Below are 20688 nucleotides of genomic sequence, written 5' to 3' on the forward strand. Positions count from 1 at the left end.
TCATTTAATTAATTATTTACTTAATTAAGTAACCAATTATTTTTATTTTTTATATTAAAATAACTCACAAACTATTGAGTCTACAAAAAAATTTGTAGACATATTTTTTGTGGCAAATTTAATTCTCTATAAATATGTTCTCATACATTTTTGTCGTATCTGTGAAAAATAATTCAAAATTTTTATTTAAAGCCCTCAGTTCACTGTAAAAAAAAGTCCAGACGGTGTAGGTGCACCTTTTAACATGTTAAAATTAACGGTGTTAAATTTCAATCCCGAAAACGGTGTTAAAATAACATTTCTTAAATGCCCCCCCCCCCCTTCCTTTATATGTAACACACTTTATTTTCTGATTTCTATACATAGATTTTTTTTTACACCAATTTAACACCGCGAAATTACACTGCATACACCGGTGTTATTTCATTTTAACACTGCTCTTTTTACTGTAGTTGACATAAAAAACTTATGTTACTAATAAAGTCGTCTCTTTGAGACAAAATTCTGATAAAACTACTGATAGTACGATAAATTTATATCAATAAAATTTTATAGGAAATTAAATTGACGACAAAAAAACATCTGAGTAATTTTTTTTCTCAAAATTCAATAGTTCGGACACAATTTCAATAAAAGTCAAGCATAATTTTCTATTTTAATTTTAAACAAAATTTTAAACCAAATAAATTAAATCATTATTGTAATAATTTCAATAAACTTTTAATTGAAAATTTTTTTTCTGTTAAAATAAAAATAATTGGATCACTGATATTTTTTGTTTGTTAATTATAATAAAGTGTATTGAAGTTTACGTCAAATATAAATTGAAAGTATGTCATTTGAATAGAAAAGTTTGACGATTGAATAAAGATATTTAATTAAACAGTGACGTGTAAGCAAAGATTGACAGAAGAATGGGATGAAATTGAATAGAACTAATTGTATGCCTTTAGCAGTGAACGCAAACTCTACTCGCTGACGTTAGGAAAATTGACAGGATATGGAGAAAAAAAATGAAAGAAAAATAAATTCAATTGAATTGCTATGCCAAGTGTACGTAGTATATACTAGAATAAATATTGTTATTGATATATGTCTCTATTACGTCTCTTTCAATAAAAAACTTTCTTTTCATTTCGAGGGAAAAAAGTATATGTTTTATGTATTGATGTTTTTTCTCATTTTTTTTTTTTATTTAATTAATTAATCAAGTAAATAAATTTTTTTATAATAATAATAATAATAATTTGATATATTTTTATTATATATAAATAATTTATGCATTGAGGAACTTGACGTGGAGAATAATTCATCGTTTTGAATTCATCTGGGAAAAATATTGAAACTCATAACTTTTTTTTTTTTTTATTTTTATTATCAATTTTCGATAATTGCTGCAGTCGATATTATTGACAGCCGTCAAATTGAGAGATATATGAAACCCACGAATGGGGATTACCCCGTCGATTGCATTTATTTCCAATAATATTTTCTTGAATTAAAATTGAAAAAAATTTTTTTTTTGTAATGAAAAAATTTATCTATTAAAAAATAAATTTAATAATAATTGTATTCCAAGTGAAAGGTTTATTTGAGAAACCCCATAAGTAATGTTTTTTCGAAATTGGGTTTTTTTCATTTTTGGGTTCTTTGAATGTCCCCCCATAGAAACTAATAAAAATATCCATAAAATCAGTGTTTAAAAAATAATTAATGGGGTGACAGAAATTTTTTTTTATTGAGAAACCCCATAAGTCAATGTCTTATGGGGTTTTTCAAGTAAACATGCAGTTTTATTTTTATAGAAATATTTTTTTTCTGTTTTATTTAAAATTCGCGCTTTTTTTGGAAAAAAAAAATATGACTAATTAAAATACTTAAATTTATAATTATTTTTTGTAATTTTTGAGATTCAGAGTTTATATACATATTATATACTTCATTTTATCAGTCTAATAAATTATTTGAGTGGAAAAAATAAAAAAAACAATGATTTTATAACTTTTTCTTCCGTTTTCTTGAGAAACCCCATAAGTCAATCGACTTTAAATAATTTTTTCAAGTAGTTTCAATTAGAAAATTGAATTTTTCTTGTTTGAATATTTTTCAGAGACGCAAACATTATTCTCTTCATATATTTATTTATTATTTGAATGGCAAGTTTTTCCAGAAAAATGTTTTTTGTGTTTCCTGAAAAATTTTGTTTTCTTGACTTATGGGGTTTCTCAAATAAACGATTCAAGTAATTTACATGCAAATTATTGTATTTAGTTACTTTTTTTAAAATATAAAAAAAAAATTTTAGGTCGAGATATCTTGCGCGAAAATTTAAAAAAACGTATTTATGGTAATTGTAATTTTGTCTTATTTTATTTAAATGTTAAGCGAAAAGTGAATATTTTAAATCAAGAAAAAGTTTATTTTTTTTGTGGCGTCCCCATGTTTACTCTCTTGCATGAAAATTTAAATCTGAATATGAAATATTAAAATTTCAAAAATGTTTTCCTCTGTCGTAACAAAAAAAAAAGTAATTGAAACATAATAATTCAGTCCTAAGACTTGAGTTATAAGCGGAATAAAATTACATGGCTAAAAAAATATCTGTAGTACAAAGTACAGAATAAGTACTTCTCCAAACGTTTTAAGAAACGAAATAAAATATGAAAAATTATAAAGAAGAAAGAAGGATTCGAGTCGTTGATTTAAAATTTTTATTTCTTTTATCGCTGTCCTGAATAATGCAAAGACCGGGACTAGACTTAAAGACAAACCCTACAGTAATTACCGTCGTTTCATATTGAAAAAAAATGTGGCCATAATTCCTCCATTAGCATTCAACAAAACAGACTATCCTCGATCTTGAGTAGTCAAGAAAGTAGTCACGGAAAAAAGATAAAAAAGTATCGAGACATCTCGGGATTAAATTGTAACAAATTATCGCATTTAAATAAACAAAAAAAAGATTGTAATTAATTTAGCCGATTTTCGTTATTCGAACAATTATATAATTAGTAAGTAGTTGAATTTAATTGTTCGTAGACTTATAAGAGGATTAAAATGAAGAAATTAATACACCTGAGATTGTTATCGTAAAATTATTGAGAGATTTAGTACAAGCAGACTAACGATGCAACAGTAGGTCCTTACCACTGTGTACTGTTTATGAGCTGGTGGGTATACTCGAGTATTAGAGAAGCAGATTTATCGATGAGAATACGAGAAACTCAAGGAGGGCACGATCGGATGTACTGATAACGGTGGAATGACAATACGATAACAGGATTCAACTGCGCCAGTCTAACGACGTCGAATCGTATCGATCGGTAAGAGTTACAAACGACGCCCTCAGGACATTTTACGGACTGAGAAACTACGCAAATCACTTTAATTTTCATCCTTACGTTTTTTTATTTTTTTAAAGATATATTTCTCATTGGAAAAAATATAATATTTCATACTATTATTTTACGATTAAATTCACCTGAGTAGACAAATCAATATTATTTTTTAGTCACCAAATATTTGAATCTATGAACTGAAAAAAATCAATTTATTGAAATATTTATTAATTTTATTTTTTTTTAATTCAAATTTATTGGCAATTAAAATTTAGTACTTTGGTATTTTTTTAATATATATTTTTATTTAAGAGATTTAAAAATTTTTAATTTAAAAGTTATTCAAAGTTATAGAAAAATATGGAAATGATCATAATAGAACCGACGATTAAATTCGTTGGATAAATAAACACGCGAATTTCCGGTGCAACTTTATGAGATAAATATTGCTCGAGGCTTTCGTTTTAAAATGAAAAACTTAATGCTTTTTCAACTTGGAATTTAATATTTTATTTTTATTGGTATTTCCTACAGAAAGAGTGTTGAAATTTTTAAAAAATTCAATTCTTTTTCGAGATGCTCGGAAATTATTTTTTCAACCACTTTGTACTCGCATTACAATCCATATTTTTTTCTTAAATTGGAACATAAATCTGAACCCTAAGATTTTGTTGATATAAGACGATTTCAGGCGAGGGTGAGGTTGACTGGAGGAAGGCTGGTTTATCACACTAAGTCTGATATCGTGTTTCGTTACACCACGTACAGTACTTTCTATAATTATCTGCTAAGTAAATAATTAATTGTTTTTAATTTTAATATGGTGGATATCTTTTTTCAATTTTTTAACTGGTAGAGTACTCGGCGCGATACCGACATGGTCTGGGTTCGATTCCCAGTTCGGGCTATTTATATTTTTCTCAATTTATCTATAAATTGTCTTATTGAGAAGGTTTGCATGTTTTAGGTTTTCACTATATTAAATTGGTTAAAAAATTACACCAAATTATCAGTTGCTATCGATGAAAAAATTTTCCCATGAGGGAAAACGGTCTACCCCAAAAAAAACAAAAAAAAATTTTTTTATTTTAAAAATCTGTATATATCTAATCTGAGTGAAAAAAGTGATTCGCAATACTATTAATAAATAGCGAAGAAAATACCCTATGTATTTTTCGTAGCCTAAAATATATCCACTAAAAATTCCTGAAAAATAATTTTAAAAAAAATCTAGGTCAAAATTGTACAAAAATTAGGATAAGACTTTAGTAGTCCGTTTTGCCCAATCAGTTCCATTTTGCCCGCCATTCTCCCAAAAATATATATGTCCTCACAAAAAGACAATACATAACATATATGTTATATATATATATATATATATATTCGCATGGGTTTACAAGGAACAAATAGGATTCTAACAGAGCTGAAAAAAAAATTAGGAACGAAACTAAACATTTGCTGCCCAATATAATCCAGAAATCGATAATTTTAAACTCGCTAAATCGCATTTGAATTCAATATAGTGGAAACCTAAAACACGCAAACCTTTTCAATAAGACAATTTATAGACAAATTGAGAAAAATATAGATAGCCCGGACTAGGAATCGAACCCAGACCATATCGATATCGCGCCGAGTGCTCTACCAGTTAAGCTATCCGGCACTATACAATTCAATTGACTTGTATTGAGTGGTTAAAGGCATTGAACCACATTTTCAATGCTAGCATCATAAAAAAGTAATTTATTTTGTTATTTCAAAGCTAACTCATTTTATTCAAAAACATTTTTTTTTGATAAAAGACATTAGTTGTCTTAGATAACTTTCGCTGTCTCAAAAAATTAATTTTTAAAAAACTGACGGAACCTTGTTTTTTATTTTTACGCGAGAGTACATACCTACGCTTGCGCTTAAGGCATGCAATAGTTTGGCTCAATTTCAACGCTTTTAAAATTTTATTTAAAGTTACAATTGACTCTCATAACCATAACATTTATTTAACTCAGTTCTATTAAATTTTAATTGTTCAGACAATGTACCGATCACGAATCTAAGTAGAGGTGGAGGTTATGAACCTTTGAAATTGAAGTAGTTTCTAGGTAACTATTACTAAAGTCCAAGTGAACTAGAGTTGTCGTTTAATTATTTAAGAACAAAATTTCAAAATCAAAGTTATCTATTAGTAGTTTAAACTTTTTAATTATCAGAAATTTTATAATTAATCGTTTTTTTTTTATTTAGATCAAATTAGATGCTAAATTTATGATGGCTGAGATTATCTAAAATTGTAATTATAATTTATGTTAATTGTTTTTGAATTATTTAAGCAATGCATAATTACAAAAATTGAAATTTCAGAGACTGCAAATTTTGAAATTTCATTTTCGTTTAAATTTTAAAAATATTTATTGATCAAAAACGTGAATAAAAATAAAAAATAATAGTGATTTTTGTGGTAGACATTGACAGTCGTGAGAAACTTCTCACGTCTTAGCAACACGATCGAGGTGAAATTGCTGTAGGAAAATATGAAGAGTGAACGAGTGGACGTGACTATCCTGAAAAGACACTTTGCCATATTGTGGAAGAAAATTCTCATGTACTCTACTCTCTCTCTTACTGATACACTAATACAACTGCTCGTTCACTTACAGAGGGTTGAAATTTCGGAAAATTTGTCAAGTTGTTGGTGCGACGATCAATAGTGCGCGGACTTACTGTACTCTATATTTTGGAGATAGAGTAAACGGCTCGGAAGACGACACAGCGGCAAAGACAAACTTTGCTGAGTCGACAGCATTTCTACCCTCGTCCTCATCCTCATCCTCACTCTTTCTCTCACAAATTTATTTATCCATCTATTTCTTCTCTCTTACGCTTATCCTTCTAACTCACATACAGAAATTATTCCACTGGATTTCGATACCATATATATCCTTTACACCACTATAACAAACACCACTTTTTTTTTTCTATCAGAACATACATTCAAACTGTCACGAATGCAAATCTCTAAATCCTTTTTTTTTTATTCAATGTTTTTCGATTGTTTCCTCCCTTGAAAAAAGCGAATGAAATGGTTTCAATGTTGATTTGTAATAGTGTAACTAACAGGAAAAAAATTTCCGTATTAATTGAAATCTGTCGGAAAATTTTATCGACTTGGCAGATAAAAATTTTTAGTAAAATTTAAAGAATTTTCCATTAATTTGTGAAAATTAATAACAAAGTTACTGAAATTTGGCAGAAAGTTAAGCGATAAAATTGAGAGCTGACAGTTTTCTTGAAATTGACGTAATTTTATGAAATGTCCACTCATGTGGACTCTCCTGGGTTTTAAAGTGGTCGCTCTTGTAAAAATAGTTAAATTAAAAAAGCTCTTGAGACTAACAAGTTTGCCAGCCGTCAATCAAAACCCGAGAAGTTTAGTTGGAACATTTTATTGGAAAAAAAATTAATTAAATTATAATTGTTTTTCAAATAAGCGATAATTAAATTTTTTTTTTTAACTTGTCGTTTAACGTGAATTATTATTGTTTAGTGGTAGTTTTAATAAGCCGTGACATCAAATAATTTAGAGTAGTGAGACAATAAAAAATAATAAATTTAAAAATGATAAAAAATTACGAGTGACAGAAAATGAAATTGAAAACTCGCTTGACCGAGATTTCATCTCATGCTCGATGGCCCAATGGATGAAGAGCTTGCGGAAGGATTGATAAAAGTGGTAGGGGAAACAGTATATATGCATGTGTGTGTGTGTGTGTGTGTGTGTGTGTGTGTGTGTGTGTGTTGAGAGAGAGAAGAGGATCCAATTATTCGTACGATTGGATATATCGATGCACCGAAGTGGGTTTTCCCCTCTATCTTGTGTCGATGAACGGGAAAAGCAATTTTGGTTGGCTGTTTCAACCCTCGACAACTATGAATAAAACGTAAAATCTACTCTATCATTCATTTAATAATAATAATATAATAATAACTCTATATAATGTTATGTTATCATACATGAGATTTAAATTAATCTATAATAATGACATATTATTTTTAAAAATATTAATGAACTCAAGAAAAATTATTCAAATCACAAGTTAGAATTTTTCAAACTGCACAATTCCATTAAAGTTAATTACGGCCGAAATGTATATTAGGATGGTTAAAAAAATGTTTGACTGAAATGAACTGTGATTTACTTTTTTAACTATAGTGATTTAATTTCACTGACGTAATTAATGAGTATTTACTAATTTCTGATAGTATAGATGTCAAAGAAGGTTAATATGAAATGTGACACTGTACACTTTGAAAAATTTCCAACAAATTTTACTATGGGCGTATTGTAACACCGGACCATAAGAAAACTGGGACAAAATTTACAAGTATCCCATAGTAAACGGGATGCGCAGACGACACAATTGGGACCTATGCGCATACGCACTACTTCATTTAAAAAATTATAATTTATACCCTAACCAACCATAACAAAATTGTGAGACTTTTCTATTTTGATTCAATCAGAAAATTTCATTACTCGCTTAAAGTCCGAAATTTACTTTAGAAAGCCAACAAAACTAAACATTAAATATTTTCGGTTTCTAAAAAATCTGAATTGGAATCGAAACAGATTTCCGGAGATTTCTGAATGAATTTGGATGGTTTTTTTAGCCAAATTCACGAGAATCTATTAGAGGTAAACCTGTATAGATTCTGTCGAGAATCAAAGTGAAAATTTCTATAGATTTCCTTGAAAACCGGCATTAGGCTTCAGATAGAGTTTTATGGGATCTAAGCTGTGATGGAAAACACGATAAATTTCAAATAAAATATATTTTATCTACTAAATTCTCCCTTACACTTTAAAACCAAGTGTGTAATCAAAATTAACACACTTGCCGAATTACACCATAAAATGCATTTTAAGTGACTACAAAAAACTATAGTTTTACTTATGGCCTCAAACATGGAACAATTTTACTGTGTGCTGAAATAATACTTTTATAACACACTTGGTTTTAGAGTCTATCGGAAACTATTTCTATATTTGTATGAAATCAATTTTCATAAGTGCATATAAATTATTTCTACAATTTTGTAAAAATAAATAACTAAAAATTTATCAATATTTTTATTTAAAACTGCAATAATTTTTTACTTCAGATATTTTCAAAAACGTTAATTAGTGTGTTATCGATAATTCATAAGCATAAAAAAGTTTTTCAAACAATAACGAAGTTTGTGAACGCGAACAATTGGATTTTTAATTACACCTGACTCTCTCGCAATTGTTAAAACTTTGTAACTTGGTTAATGCGAAAAGTCAGCTATTAATTAAACTCAGCGGGTAATCGAAATTACCATGACAGCCGATAATTAACTTGAATGCTTTTATACTGATTGAATTATCTTTGAAAAAATGTTGTTTTTTTTTAACGTAAAATTTTTAAAAATTTTATTAGATTATGGGGTTTTGAATATGAGGGAAAATAACAAATTAATTATTACAAAAAGACAAATATTAATTTGATAGTATATGTATCTAATGGACGAGAACTAATTGAACAATCAAATGGGTAGAGTACTCAAGGGAGCAATATGATTGTCACACGTGCCTTGTATACATTTACAAGTGTATCGAACATTCCTCTCACTGACCACATCCAATTATCTTTGATAACCACAGAGGAGAGTTGGTTATACTATCTATATATATGTCACCAATTACATTCAATGTTATCTCAATAACTCGTGTCTGCTACTATAATTGATAATAATTTTCTTCCTATTGTTGTATCATTCTGACGATTTGACAAAAGTCGATAATATTTAACTTAATTTATTTGATATGCCTTTATCAATATCTATGTAACACTCATTTTATGTTTAATCGAATGACGCTTCATACATTTTTAAGAGACAGAAACCAGATAATCGATCGGATTTTATTACATTTCACCCGACAGTATTTCGGCTGTAGGTTTTATCTATCAAAGATTAAAAGCAAAAAAACACTACTGGGAAAAATGGTGTTACTGCAGACTTGTGATTATATTAAAAATTGTGTGGAAAAATAAATTTAATCGATATTTTTTGATACACAGAGAAAAAAGTGTACGCAAAAATTATTGTTGCATGAGATGCTATGGTGTCAAAGTAAAGCCAGAACATGTGGCCATTTTCAGAAATTCAAATACACTTGCAAAAATTACTGTACGTGTGAATCTTGTGAAGAGAATTATTAAAGTAATTAAGTTGATTGATTGATTCTTACAAGAGTTATTGCGTTTACAAGAATATGAAAATATATAGACCAGTGGTCGTCACTGAAAATCTTAATTGGATGAAAGTTTTTGATATGACTATGAAAGCCTACTAATTTTGCAACTCAACATGTTAAAATACTAGCATGTTCTTTTCATAATAGTACACCATGTAGAGAAAAAAATTCATTCCATGAAAGTTCGTAGTACTAAACTTCCAAATTTGAGATAATTCTGAACATTGAATTAATTGTTTTGGTGTAAAAATGGTCCCCAAGGATTTTACATGGTCACCTCGATGTGAGTTTTGTAGTGAAATTTTGTCGGCACGAAATTGTTGATATAAATTTTTTAAAAACGAAAATTAAACATCAAGGCTGCAGTAATTGGAAATTGAAAATAAATGGTTTATATATTTACACCATTGGCGCCGTGAATCTTAATTAACAAGCCCTGAAGTTGAACACGCGGACTCAAAATTTTTTACATATACATATAGAAATGTTTTTTGAAATTTTTCAACCAAAATTTTTAAAACAATCATGAACGTTTTTTGACTCATAAAAAATATGCAATAACGAGCGCAGATCGAAAATTTTCAAGTCTTCAATTTTTTCAATGTTCAGAATTGTCTTCAATTTGAAAGTTCACTATTAAATTTTTGAGACATTTTTTTTTCACAGATTATATATTTTTAGTGTACTATATCAACTATGTATGATTGAATGTCAGCGAATCAATGAAAAATTTTCAAGCGAAAGTAAAGCATTGCTCAATTCTCTTAGTTTGAGGTGTGCAGTTTAACTTTTGATATTAAAAATTTTCATAAATCCTGACTCGGCAATTCGTGTTTAAGCAGTACTCGGAAAGAAAATGTTGTTTTTTAAAGTTTAAAAAAAAACATATTTATTATTTCATTTTAAATTTACTTGTTTCCAAGCCATAAATTTTATTATTGACATATTTACTACAGTATAAAAAGTAAATCCCATAAAAAGAAGTGTAATATTTTAACGAAATAGTTTCTAAAATAAATAAAGCCGTAAACAAGAGCCGTCAGAACAAAATGGAACATGTAATCCATACAAAAGTGCAAAAAAAAAAAAACTATAAAATGCAAATGCAGGTATTATTTGAAAATTAAAGCATTTAATGATTTTTGGAAATGATGCGTTCAGCCGTAAATAATTTGTGAGTTACGTCAGAAGATAAAGAACAAAATGGTAAGCTTTGAGCTCGGAACGTGAAGAGTCGTGGAATGGAACATGTTCAAGAAGGCGTGAATAAAACGCTCTCTCGATTATTCCCGATAAGCACGGAAGCGAATCCGATCATGGGCGTCAGTTACATGAAGCAATCGTCTCGGGTTCATGCACCCGTGCAGTGTTGCATTTGAGTTTATACAAAGAGCTAGAGAGAGACAGAAAGATAGTTGTGACTCTTGGTAGCCAATGTTCACGTACTATACCGGGAATATCTGGGAAATAAACGTGGTGCTGGTTGAGCGCACATTCAGTAACTACTGAGGGCATTGTTGTCGACGCAAACTCTGACGTCGATGTGTTCTATGATACAACAAAACATTTATACTGTTCCAAAAGACTATCCTCGTTAAAACAAACATAAATAAAAGTTAATATATATCCATACATATATTTGTATGTTTATATATTTCCAATACATTTTTCGATAACCAAAAAAATTGAGTCCAATTACGTAAATATTCATGAGTTATATACTTATGTATACTTTTTAGTTCATTATAGATACAGTTTATTATTTTGGCTGGTGAATAATTGATGTCTGGACCCTCGTCAATCTCGTGATTCAACGAGATAAAATATTGCGAGGGTTGTTTGTTTATAAGCCATACAACGCCAATTCAAGGGGAAAGTCAGGAGATTCATTGAGATTGAGCAACAAAATCACTGAAATTTAATCTCAGCTCGTTCCTTCCCTTTTCGTATTTCAGAATAACCAAATTACTTGATACTGACCACTTTGTCAAATTGTTAATTTTCTTATCCCATAAATCAGATTATTTTATTCATTTTACTGTACAGCAAATAAATATGATAAATCCAATCCTGCTTAATCCTTTTTATCATTCGAAGGTTAATATGTGTAAAACGTTTTGCAGACAAGCAGAAAAAATTTATTATGCTTCTGAAAATGGACAAAAAATAACCTCGTGTATTTATTATATTTTTCATATTAACAAATAAAATTTATTCATGCATGTAACGCAAAGTGATCAAAAAAATTTATTTCGAATCGATTACTTTTTTTCAATTAATTTCTTTCACTTTGTGATTATTGGATTTCTTGACAACAAAAAATTTCCAGTCTAGTATTTTTTAATATCGCATTCAACTTTTCATAGTAATAATTCTGTCATTTTTTTTTTTTTTTTTGTAAATATTTTTATTACAAACAAAAATTGAATTGAAGAAATCGTGTCATTGGTTTTCGTGATTAAACGGTTGACTGATGGCAATCGTCAATTATCATTCGATTATTTCCGACGTGCAATCACAAACAGCAGCCAAGCAGATGGAATACTGATTCGTAATTTCAGAGTATGGAAACAGTTACACATGTCCACGTATGAGCATTCAGTCACTTATCCACCTATGCGATCCACACAGCGCACATTAATCGAGTCTAATGAACTTTGTTGTAATTCTGCTGAAATGATGCTCATATCTTTAGATTAATTTTTTTTTGTTTTCTATAGATAAAATATCAATGTAATTTTTTATAATGCACCTAGACGATGATAAAACGCGCTCTCATAAATAAATTCTGCAGTATCAGTCATTAGCAGTTAGTGCCGTAACATTTGTAATCGTAAATCAGATATTACTATGCGAATAATCTTTACGCGGTATCAATCTAAAATTCAAATTACCAACTGTTGAGAACACACGCACGACGGTACGCTATCTTGCGGAAGGCTAATAGAACTAAATTAGTCATGGAATTTAATCAAGAATTTTCGAGGTACATTCGGAGGTTATTTAGCATGTATATGAGACTGAAATAATAAATATTCCTTGGTATTGTTTGGTGTATTTAATAAATATCAAGAACCAAATAAATTTAATGTGAGAAATAGCTGGTTAATTAAAAGTAACCTTTTGTAGCACAGCAGTACTTTACCGCCATTTTGTTTATTAGTTTTATACGTGGGCCAACTTGTTCGTTGGTGAGGTTTTCTATTGGTGTTGAAAACTTGATAAACTAAGCCCCAAAGTGAATATAAATTTAAAGCAATTAACTTATGCTTTACATTTACTACGGTTATATTCAACGGTATAAAGAAGGGGGTGCCCATTACTCAAGACGTTATATTCAGCCCGTTCAAGTTTCACCAACTCAATCTCTCAAAGAAATGGTAAATTTCCGTGGTTTTCCTGACAACTATACCGACTTTGTAAATATATACACATATATTTATATATATAGTAGTTTAAATGCTAACGGTACGTGTCCCTTTACTTCGTCTCGTTTCTCAGCTATAAGGTTTTTCTTAGTCGTTTTTGGACGTCTCCTAGAGTACGGACAGCTATATACCATATATATATATATAGGTTGGTGATGTCTTTGCTAGCCATCATTCCTTTTTCTGGTGCCTGAGTGTTAAGAGCGAGTGAGAAAATCTCTGACTAAACGAATGAGTACTCGCTATGTACTATATTCTTGGTTGCATCGCCTCCTCTTCAATTTCGTCTGGCCATGCTTTTCCAATTTCGTTTTTGCCCCTTACCTCGAAAATTAGATCCAGGATTTTTGAATGAATTTATGTACTTGCTATGGAATACGTCTCGTCTTGTTTTCTGAGATTGTCGAATACAAAATAATTATTACTCAAGTGAGAGTACAAAATAATAAATCATGTCCAAGAATGTTGCAAGATTCATTAGCCAGAATACTAATGAACACTAATAGAACATTATTCAAAACTAACCACTTCCAATAGTATTGTAAGATTCACTAGTCCGAGTTCTAATGATCACTAATGATCACTAATAAAACACTTATTAACATTCATGAATTTTCAATAGAGTTCATTAGTTTTTTTCCGTAAGAGTGACAACAGAAAACCGAAATTTTATGATTGAAGTTTGTTATTTTTTTTTCTATTTCCTAAAATTGGATATAAAATGTTTACATACAAAATACATTTTTTTGATCTATCAGACTTTTCATGCATATTCAGTTTTATTTTTGACGATCATATTAAATTTTTCACTTAATTGATGGGATTAAAATATATTTAAGTAATTATTGAAAAATACGTTTTTCGTAGTTTTTGTTTTATTTTTTTTTGTGAGGTTTTGGAAGAGGGTGAGAGAAATTACAGTTATAGTCCACCTAACTTTTTTTGAACCCACAGGAATTGTATACGTTTGAAAAAGTGTTTTTTTCTTGTTCGTTTGTGTGTTTGTTTGTTTATTTTGTAGAGTTCCGGTATGTAAAGAGAAGAGCCGGATATATTGAGGATCGACTATTGATCTAGGGTGAGAGTATTTTTCTCTATCTGAACCCGATATCTCTGTCATGCATGGATATCCGTATCATTTTAACCAAAGGAATCGATATCCCCATGTATTTTTTTTCATTTTTCACAGAAATACATCATATTACTAAAAATTTTTTTTGTTATTATTCACGATTCATGCAGTTAAATTTTCTTTCCATGCTTATTCCTCCTTGTTTTTATCCACTTTTTATATCGTTCGTTACTCTTTATTCACCCGGGGATATTTTGTTGCGCATATACACAGGAAACTTGACCTAACGAGAATTGATAGCGTGAAAGCTAGCGCGAGGTAAAGAAACTTTGGGGTATGATAGCTAAGAAAAGTTAAGAGAATGATATTTTTTCGTAACTGAACAGAGAAACCGAGAGATATCTTGCCAACTTTTTACGACCTTCTTATACTTTCAAAGTCTTACCTTCAACTCTTTCTATGTCACAAAACATTTATGAGATAAATAAAAAATATTTATTATTATTGATTACTCCCGTTACTTTTAAAAATATTTTACAAAGTTATTTATTTATTTCTTAGAGAGAATCAAAATTTTTAAGAAAAACTTTCAAAATTACCATCGTGCAAGTAAATCTTGTCATCAATAAGCTTCCAGTCGAGTAATTATAAATATACTTCACATTGGGGCAAAGTGACAACCCCCGAATTCTCATCAAAATTAATTTTTTTAGTCGCTGTCTAATATTTAAGATTTTCTTGAATTTTGGATTCTCAAACTTGTATTCTTATATTTTGATGTCACAAAATATCTCAAAATTTTTTGCTGAAATTTTTTTTTCTCATGAAAAATCTTAACCGTCAATTTTTTTAAAATAATTGAAATTTTGAATCAGATATATTCACATAAATATTAACAGTTTTTTGAAAAAAATTTGACACTTATTTTGAAAAAAATTTTATAGTAGCTATTCTACCCTATTTCTAGTAATTTTCATTAAAAAGGTGTCTCATTTTACCCCAATTTCCCATATATCATTTAAACAATAAATAATAGTGACATAAATGTTATAATACATTTATATATAGATGACACGTTGATTCAAACTAAACTCATATAAATTGTTATTGAACGTGAGATGTCGGAAAGTTTGTACCTGACATTTCTTACTTACATGTAATATCTACCGAGTTAGTCACGAAGTCTATCTAACTGTTTGAGTAAATTCAAATTTTCTCATGTTCTATTAATCGTGACAGAGAGTATACGCGTTACCCAGCATTGAAAATTGCATTTAGTATAACAAGTTACTGTACGTGTTTGCACAAACTCCTCATGCTAATATTAACATTATTATAAAAAAAATTTTAACTACATCAATAATTAATAACACAAATTCAATAGAAAAAATATAAAACTTTCCAAATAAGCTGCACTTCTGATTTACATATTTTAAGCTCATAAAATATAATTTTATATGAAATTCTTTATCATGCTTTATTCAGTTTTCCATTTTATATGCACAGATGTTTGTAACATCTCTGTTATATTTATTTTCACGATGGGAATCCAAAAAAAAAAAAAATAATAATAATAAATAAATTATGAAGAGTTGAAAGCAGAACTGAACAGATGGATTCATATTGAAAGGTATCAGTTTCCGTGGATTTGTAAAACACATTGCGGGAAATAATAGCGTTGAGTTTTTTTAAACCAACAAAAAAAAAACACACACACACACACAATATTTAAATAATAAATGAATAAATAAATAAAAAAAAGTTTTGGTTTTATGTGGCAGTATAGTATTGAATGTTTGGAATACAAAGAGAAAAAACGAGACAAATATTTTGACGCTTGACGAATAGAATAATCAACGAGAGTAGAAACTCCCGGGTATTCAAACTCAACACCAGATCGATTTCCTTTTCTCTGTTTCGATAACGAGTCTATTGGCCTTTTCTCTTTTTGGAGCTCTCTCTTCTATCTGCTACACTTTAACGTCAAAGAATCACAGTTTATATCTATATCTCTTTGTAAAAGCTCATATAAAAAAATTTATTCAACCGTGAGAATATTCCTAGAAAATTACCAACTCGTAAATATGCAGTAGATGAAACAAATTTTTTTTATCATAGTTTATTAGATTTTCAGGATTTATGGTTCGATGCCATAAAAATTTTTTTGAAAATCTCAGTTTATCATCAAAAGCAAATTTTTTATTTTAGTAGATAGTGATAAATAGCTTTTTGACATAAGTTATGTACAGTCGAACTTCGTTATAAGACTATCAGTGTTTTTTTTATAAACCAGATATCACGATAGTTTAAGAGAGAAACTAATAGTCCTATAACGAGGTTCGACGTTATTATGAAAAAAATAATTAGTCGAATTAGTTAACAAAACTATTAACGAAACAGATAACGAATTATTCGAAAAAAAGTCTAGAAGTAGTAGTTCACAATAAGTTTGCAAAAAAATTTTCATTAAAAATTTTGGGTGACCCATTTCACCCACTAATGAAAATTTAAAATAAAAGAATGTCTACAACTTGCGCGTAACTCAAATTTCCATAGAAAAAAAAAAAACAATAATTTGAAGTTATCAATTTGAAGTAAAAATAATAAGACCTTATGTAACATTATACATAATGAATGCGATATATATTTAGTTACTTAACATAAACCAATTTCGCTTTTCTATTAAGTATAATGTTAAATGGCCCATGGCGAATCAATCTGTTCCAGTGTTTCACTAGTGTACAGTTACGCCGATAGATTTTTAAGATGTAAGATTGCCAAAAGTTTAAAACTTGCTTCTATCAAACGATTTAGCATAAAAAAAAGACAGAGAGGAGAATAGAAAAAAAGATAAGACTTAAGAATAAAGAGAGAGAGTAAGCTTGATCCACAGTAACGGCCGTTTTTGCTGCTATAGTAAAGTTTTATACTGGTGTAAAATGACTCAACTGCTTTTATATATACATGTATAGGTTTATATATATGTGTTTTTTTTTTATCAACTATTACGTTTCTTTGGCAACATTTTCCCTGTCTGCCAAATTTAATCGCCATAATATCCCACTATTAATTAAATGTAAAAAAAGTTATGAAATTAATAAAAAAAAAAAAAAAAAAAAAAGCTTTCAACTTTTTATACTAAAGAAATTTGAGAAATATTTTCTCATTAAATGATTTATACAACTGCAATCATAAAATAACTTAATGACAAAATAGTCACTTCAATGCGATAAAAAAAAAAAATAAAAAATGTATAAAGCAAATATATATATATATATATATATATATATACGAAAAAAAGCAATAAAAAAAAAAAAAAGAAAAATCGCAGACGTAATTCCGTAAATAAGTTCCTGTTATTCTTGAGATGTCGGTCACAAGGTGAAGAGTCTTGTGGCGGTCTCTAGTGACGGCGTCTCTCACGTCTTGTGAGAAGCACTTTTTGCGGTTCAGAGAACTAGAAAATTACGGCATTTTTTAATCTTTTTAATTCTATTTTTTAAATCTTATTATAAACTATTCAAGTGCATCCAGAAACTCACAATAATTTAATATTTCGATAAACAGAAATTAACCTCATATGTAATTATTATCTCTATTAAAAATACATTATTTATACAACTAACGAGGATAAAAATTTCGAGTTGTCAAGCTATAAATGGATTTATCTAACGGGTTATTCAATATAAAGTTAGAAAGCAAAATAATTTTCTCTATTCATTGGTAAAACTAAGTCTTGTTGACATTCTTGTTGAGAACAGTCGACATTTAAACGGAATTTCGTTTGGAAATCCTTCGGGCGTTTTATACGCTCTGTTGGTAGAGGGTAAAGCACGCGGAACAAGGTGGGCAGGACAACGAGGACAAGATTTCAGCTCATGTGTAAGCTTCGTAAGAGTTCTGCTTGACAAGAATTGAAGGCATAGGGCGAGAGACGGAAAATGTTCTAGCGAAAACCCATGAGAACAAATGCATAAACTAAAGCTCTACACTTGTGTTTAACTGTATAAAGTTATATGTATATATCAATATATATATATATATATATATATACCTATACATGCAGTTACAATAGCAGGAGGTAAAACCAATTTTGCATTCTAAAGTTTTGAGTTTATTTACATACCAAGTTCCAATGGATCGCGTGTTACGTCAGTCGGATATAGATATATATAGTTGGGTAAAAAGCGAGTGAGGAGAATTTCTAGGGAGATTTTAAGGATGAGAGGACAGAAAGAGGAAACCGAATTACCCAGACGGGAAATTAACTCTGCGATATGAACGGTTAAGTTCTAGATGGCAGGGAATGGGCTTGACTAGCCTAGAGCTTTCGACGAGGCAATTAAAAAAAAATGTATGTATATATATATATATATATATATATATATATATATATATATATATATATATATATAAGCTATGAATAGATACATACGAATATTAGTTGGAGTATAATGAGGATTTTAAAATAGTAAAGGTATTAAAAGAGTTGCCTTTATGGCAAACAGGATCTTGATTAAGATTTCAAACATTAAAACCATAACGTTCAATTTTTTTTATTTTAAGGTTTAAGAAATTTATTTAACGATACCATTAACTATAGTTTTAGTAAATTTTGAGATTTGAATATTTAAAATTTAAATAAATTTAAATAATTAAGATTCATTACTTTTTCTTACTTTGATAAATTTTTAATTGATCATTATTTTTTTTTTTTCGTCAAATATTTGATTTTAATTATGGAATTCCAAATAATGTTTTTTTTTTTTTTAATTTTTTACGATTTGAATTGACAGAGAATTTAAATGTTAATTTAGTTTTTTTATCTAAAGTAATGACTTCCTTTCTTTGATTCTGGTTTTTTTTTAATATCGAGTATTTGAAAAAAAAAAAAAAAGAAAAATCAAATCCGGATTTTTATTTCCGATTTATAAAAAATTCCTGTGAAATATATTGAAAAAAAAAAGACGATCAAAAAAATTTATTGAAATGATAACAGAGGAAATTAATTTCGTGACAAAAAAGTTGAAAAAAAAATACCGGCCTTTGATCGCATAGGTTTCAATTAGCTTAAAAGAATCAGTGTCCGGTCATGAAATCGCTATATAAATTTAATCAATTTTTAGGTTGCCGTGATATTTCAAAATTCTCATTGGAATTTTTTCTATCATTTATTTTTTTTCATGTTTTACGTTTTGTTACATTTCATTGATGCAAATCCTCTTGAAATAAAATTAATAAGTTTGAATATCGATGGCCTAATTCTTACCCGTCGTAACCCAGACTCAAGATCAATTGAAATTTTTACAATTGGTTCATTAATTAACTTTAAGCCTAATTTCGAAATATTCAAATCTAAAAAAATTTTCAAAATTAGTTCAAAAATCAAATTCACTATAATGTAATTACAGGTGATACTGAAGTTAGCCGACGTCTAAAAATTTTTGATTTTTTTAAAAACAATAAATTAAAAAAAAAAAAAAAACATTTTAAAAAATTGCACTTAGAGTTTTTTTAATTTCCTACATGTGCATATTTAAAATTTTTATTTTTTTTTGTAATTGATTTGTTTAAAAAAGTATCCGAAAATTTTGAATTGTCTGCTAACCAGGATCATAATTATAGTCAGTTTTTAATGTCTACAGCTCGTTTTGTTTTTTTGGGTTACATTTCAAAATTGGATCAATATTTTTTGTCTAACAGAGTGACAAAAAAATTAAAGTTAAAACACCGAAAAAAAAAAAAAAATGAATAAGATTTATGAAAAGAATCTCTAAGAGGATCGTTTCAAGTATATCGCTTCATCGCACATTTATCATCGTGAAATTCTAAAATAAAAAGGAATGACAGAAAAAGTATAAGAATGTAGACTCAAAGGATTTTCTCCATATATATTTTTTCTCATATTTCTCAATAACTTTTTTCCTCACTGGCATATTTATGTTTGTTTTAATCTCTTTGTAATAAATAATAAAAAGGGGCCAAAAAAATAATAAAACTGTCCAACAGTTAACTAATTGACTCTCTACCACTATTTCCTCCCTTTCTTACTACAAATTTTTTTTTTTTTTGTTCACTTCCTATCTCGTTATCTCGCAATTGAACAATTTGCCATGAATAAAGAATTCATTAGGGCGTGACTGAGTCAATTGTGTTCTTGATTCAGAATTAAATGCATATTTTATAGAACTTGAATTAATAAACTTTAAGCCAAGAGTTTCATAATGATAACAGTAATAATTATACTAATAATAATAATGATAATATTAGAAATGAAGAATGTTAAATGTAGTAAAGTTAAAACAGAGACAGAAAAAGAGAGAGAAAGTAAAACGTGAAAGGATATTTAAATGTACGATGTAAAATAAAAAGAGAAAGAAAATAAACGAGAAGCTTTCTAATCTCTTGGCATTATCACCCACTACTCAAATGCTGAGAGGAAAGCTCAAGTGTTTTGGACAAGTTGTACGAAAAAGTAATTAAAGGCAACTGTCGAGAAAGTTCTCATCATTCGGTAGCTGTAACTTATGAACTGTGGCCTTATGAAAGATGTAACTATGAAAAAATAAGTTTCAA

The 20688-nt window shown here is 28.5% G+C and overlaps 1 protein-coding gene across 1 annotated transcript in view; it reads right to left on the reverse strand.

Annotated features, from left to right (window-relative positions):
- The window catches only part of LOC103570048 (uncharacterized), a 61475-nt gene that overhangs the window by 40161 nt on the left and 626 nt on the right, over positions 1-20688 (reverse strand). The window lies entirely within an intron of this gene.

This window comes from Microplitis demolitor, chromosome 10 (assembly GCF_026212275.2).
Source record: "Microplitis demolitor isolate Queensland-Clemson2020A chromosome 10, iyMicDemo2.1a, whole genome shotgun sequence".
Taxonomy (NCBI): domain Eukaryota; kingdom Metazoa; phylum Arthropoda; class Insecta; order Hymenoptera; family Braconidae; genus Microplitis; species Microplitis demolitor.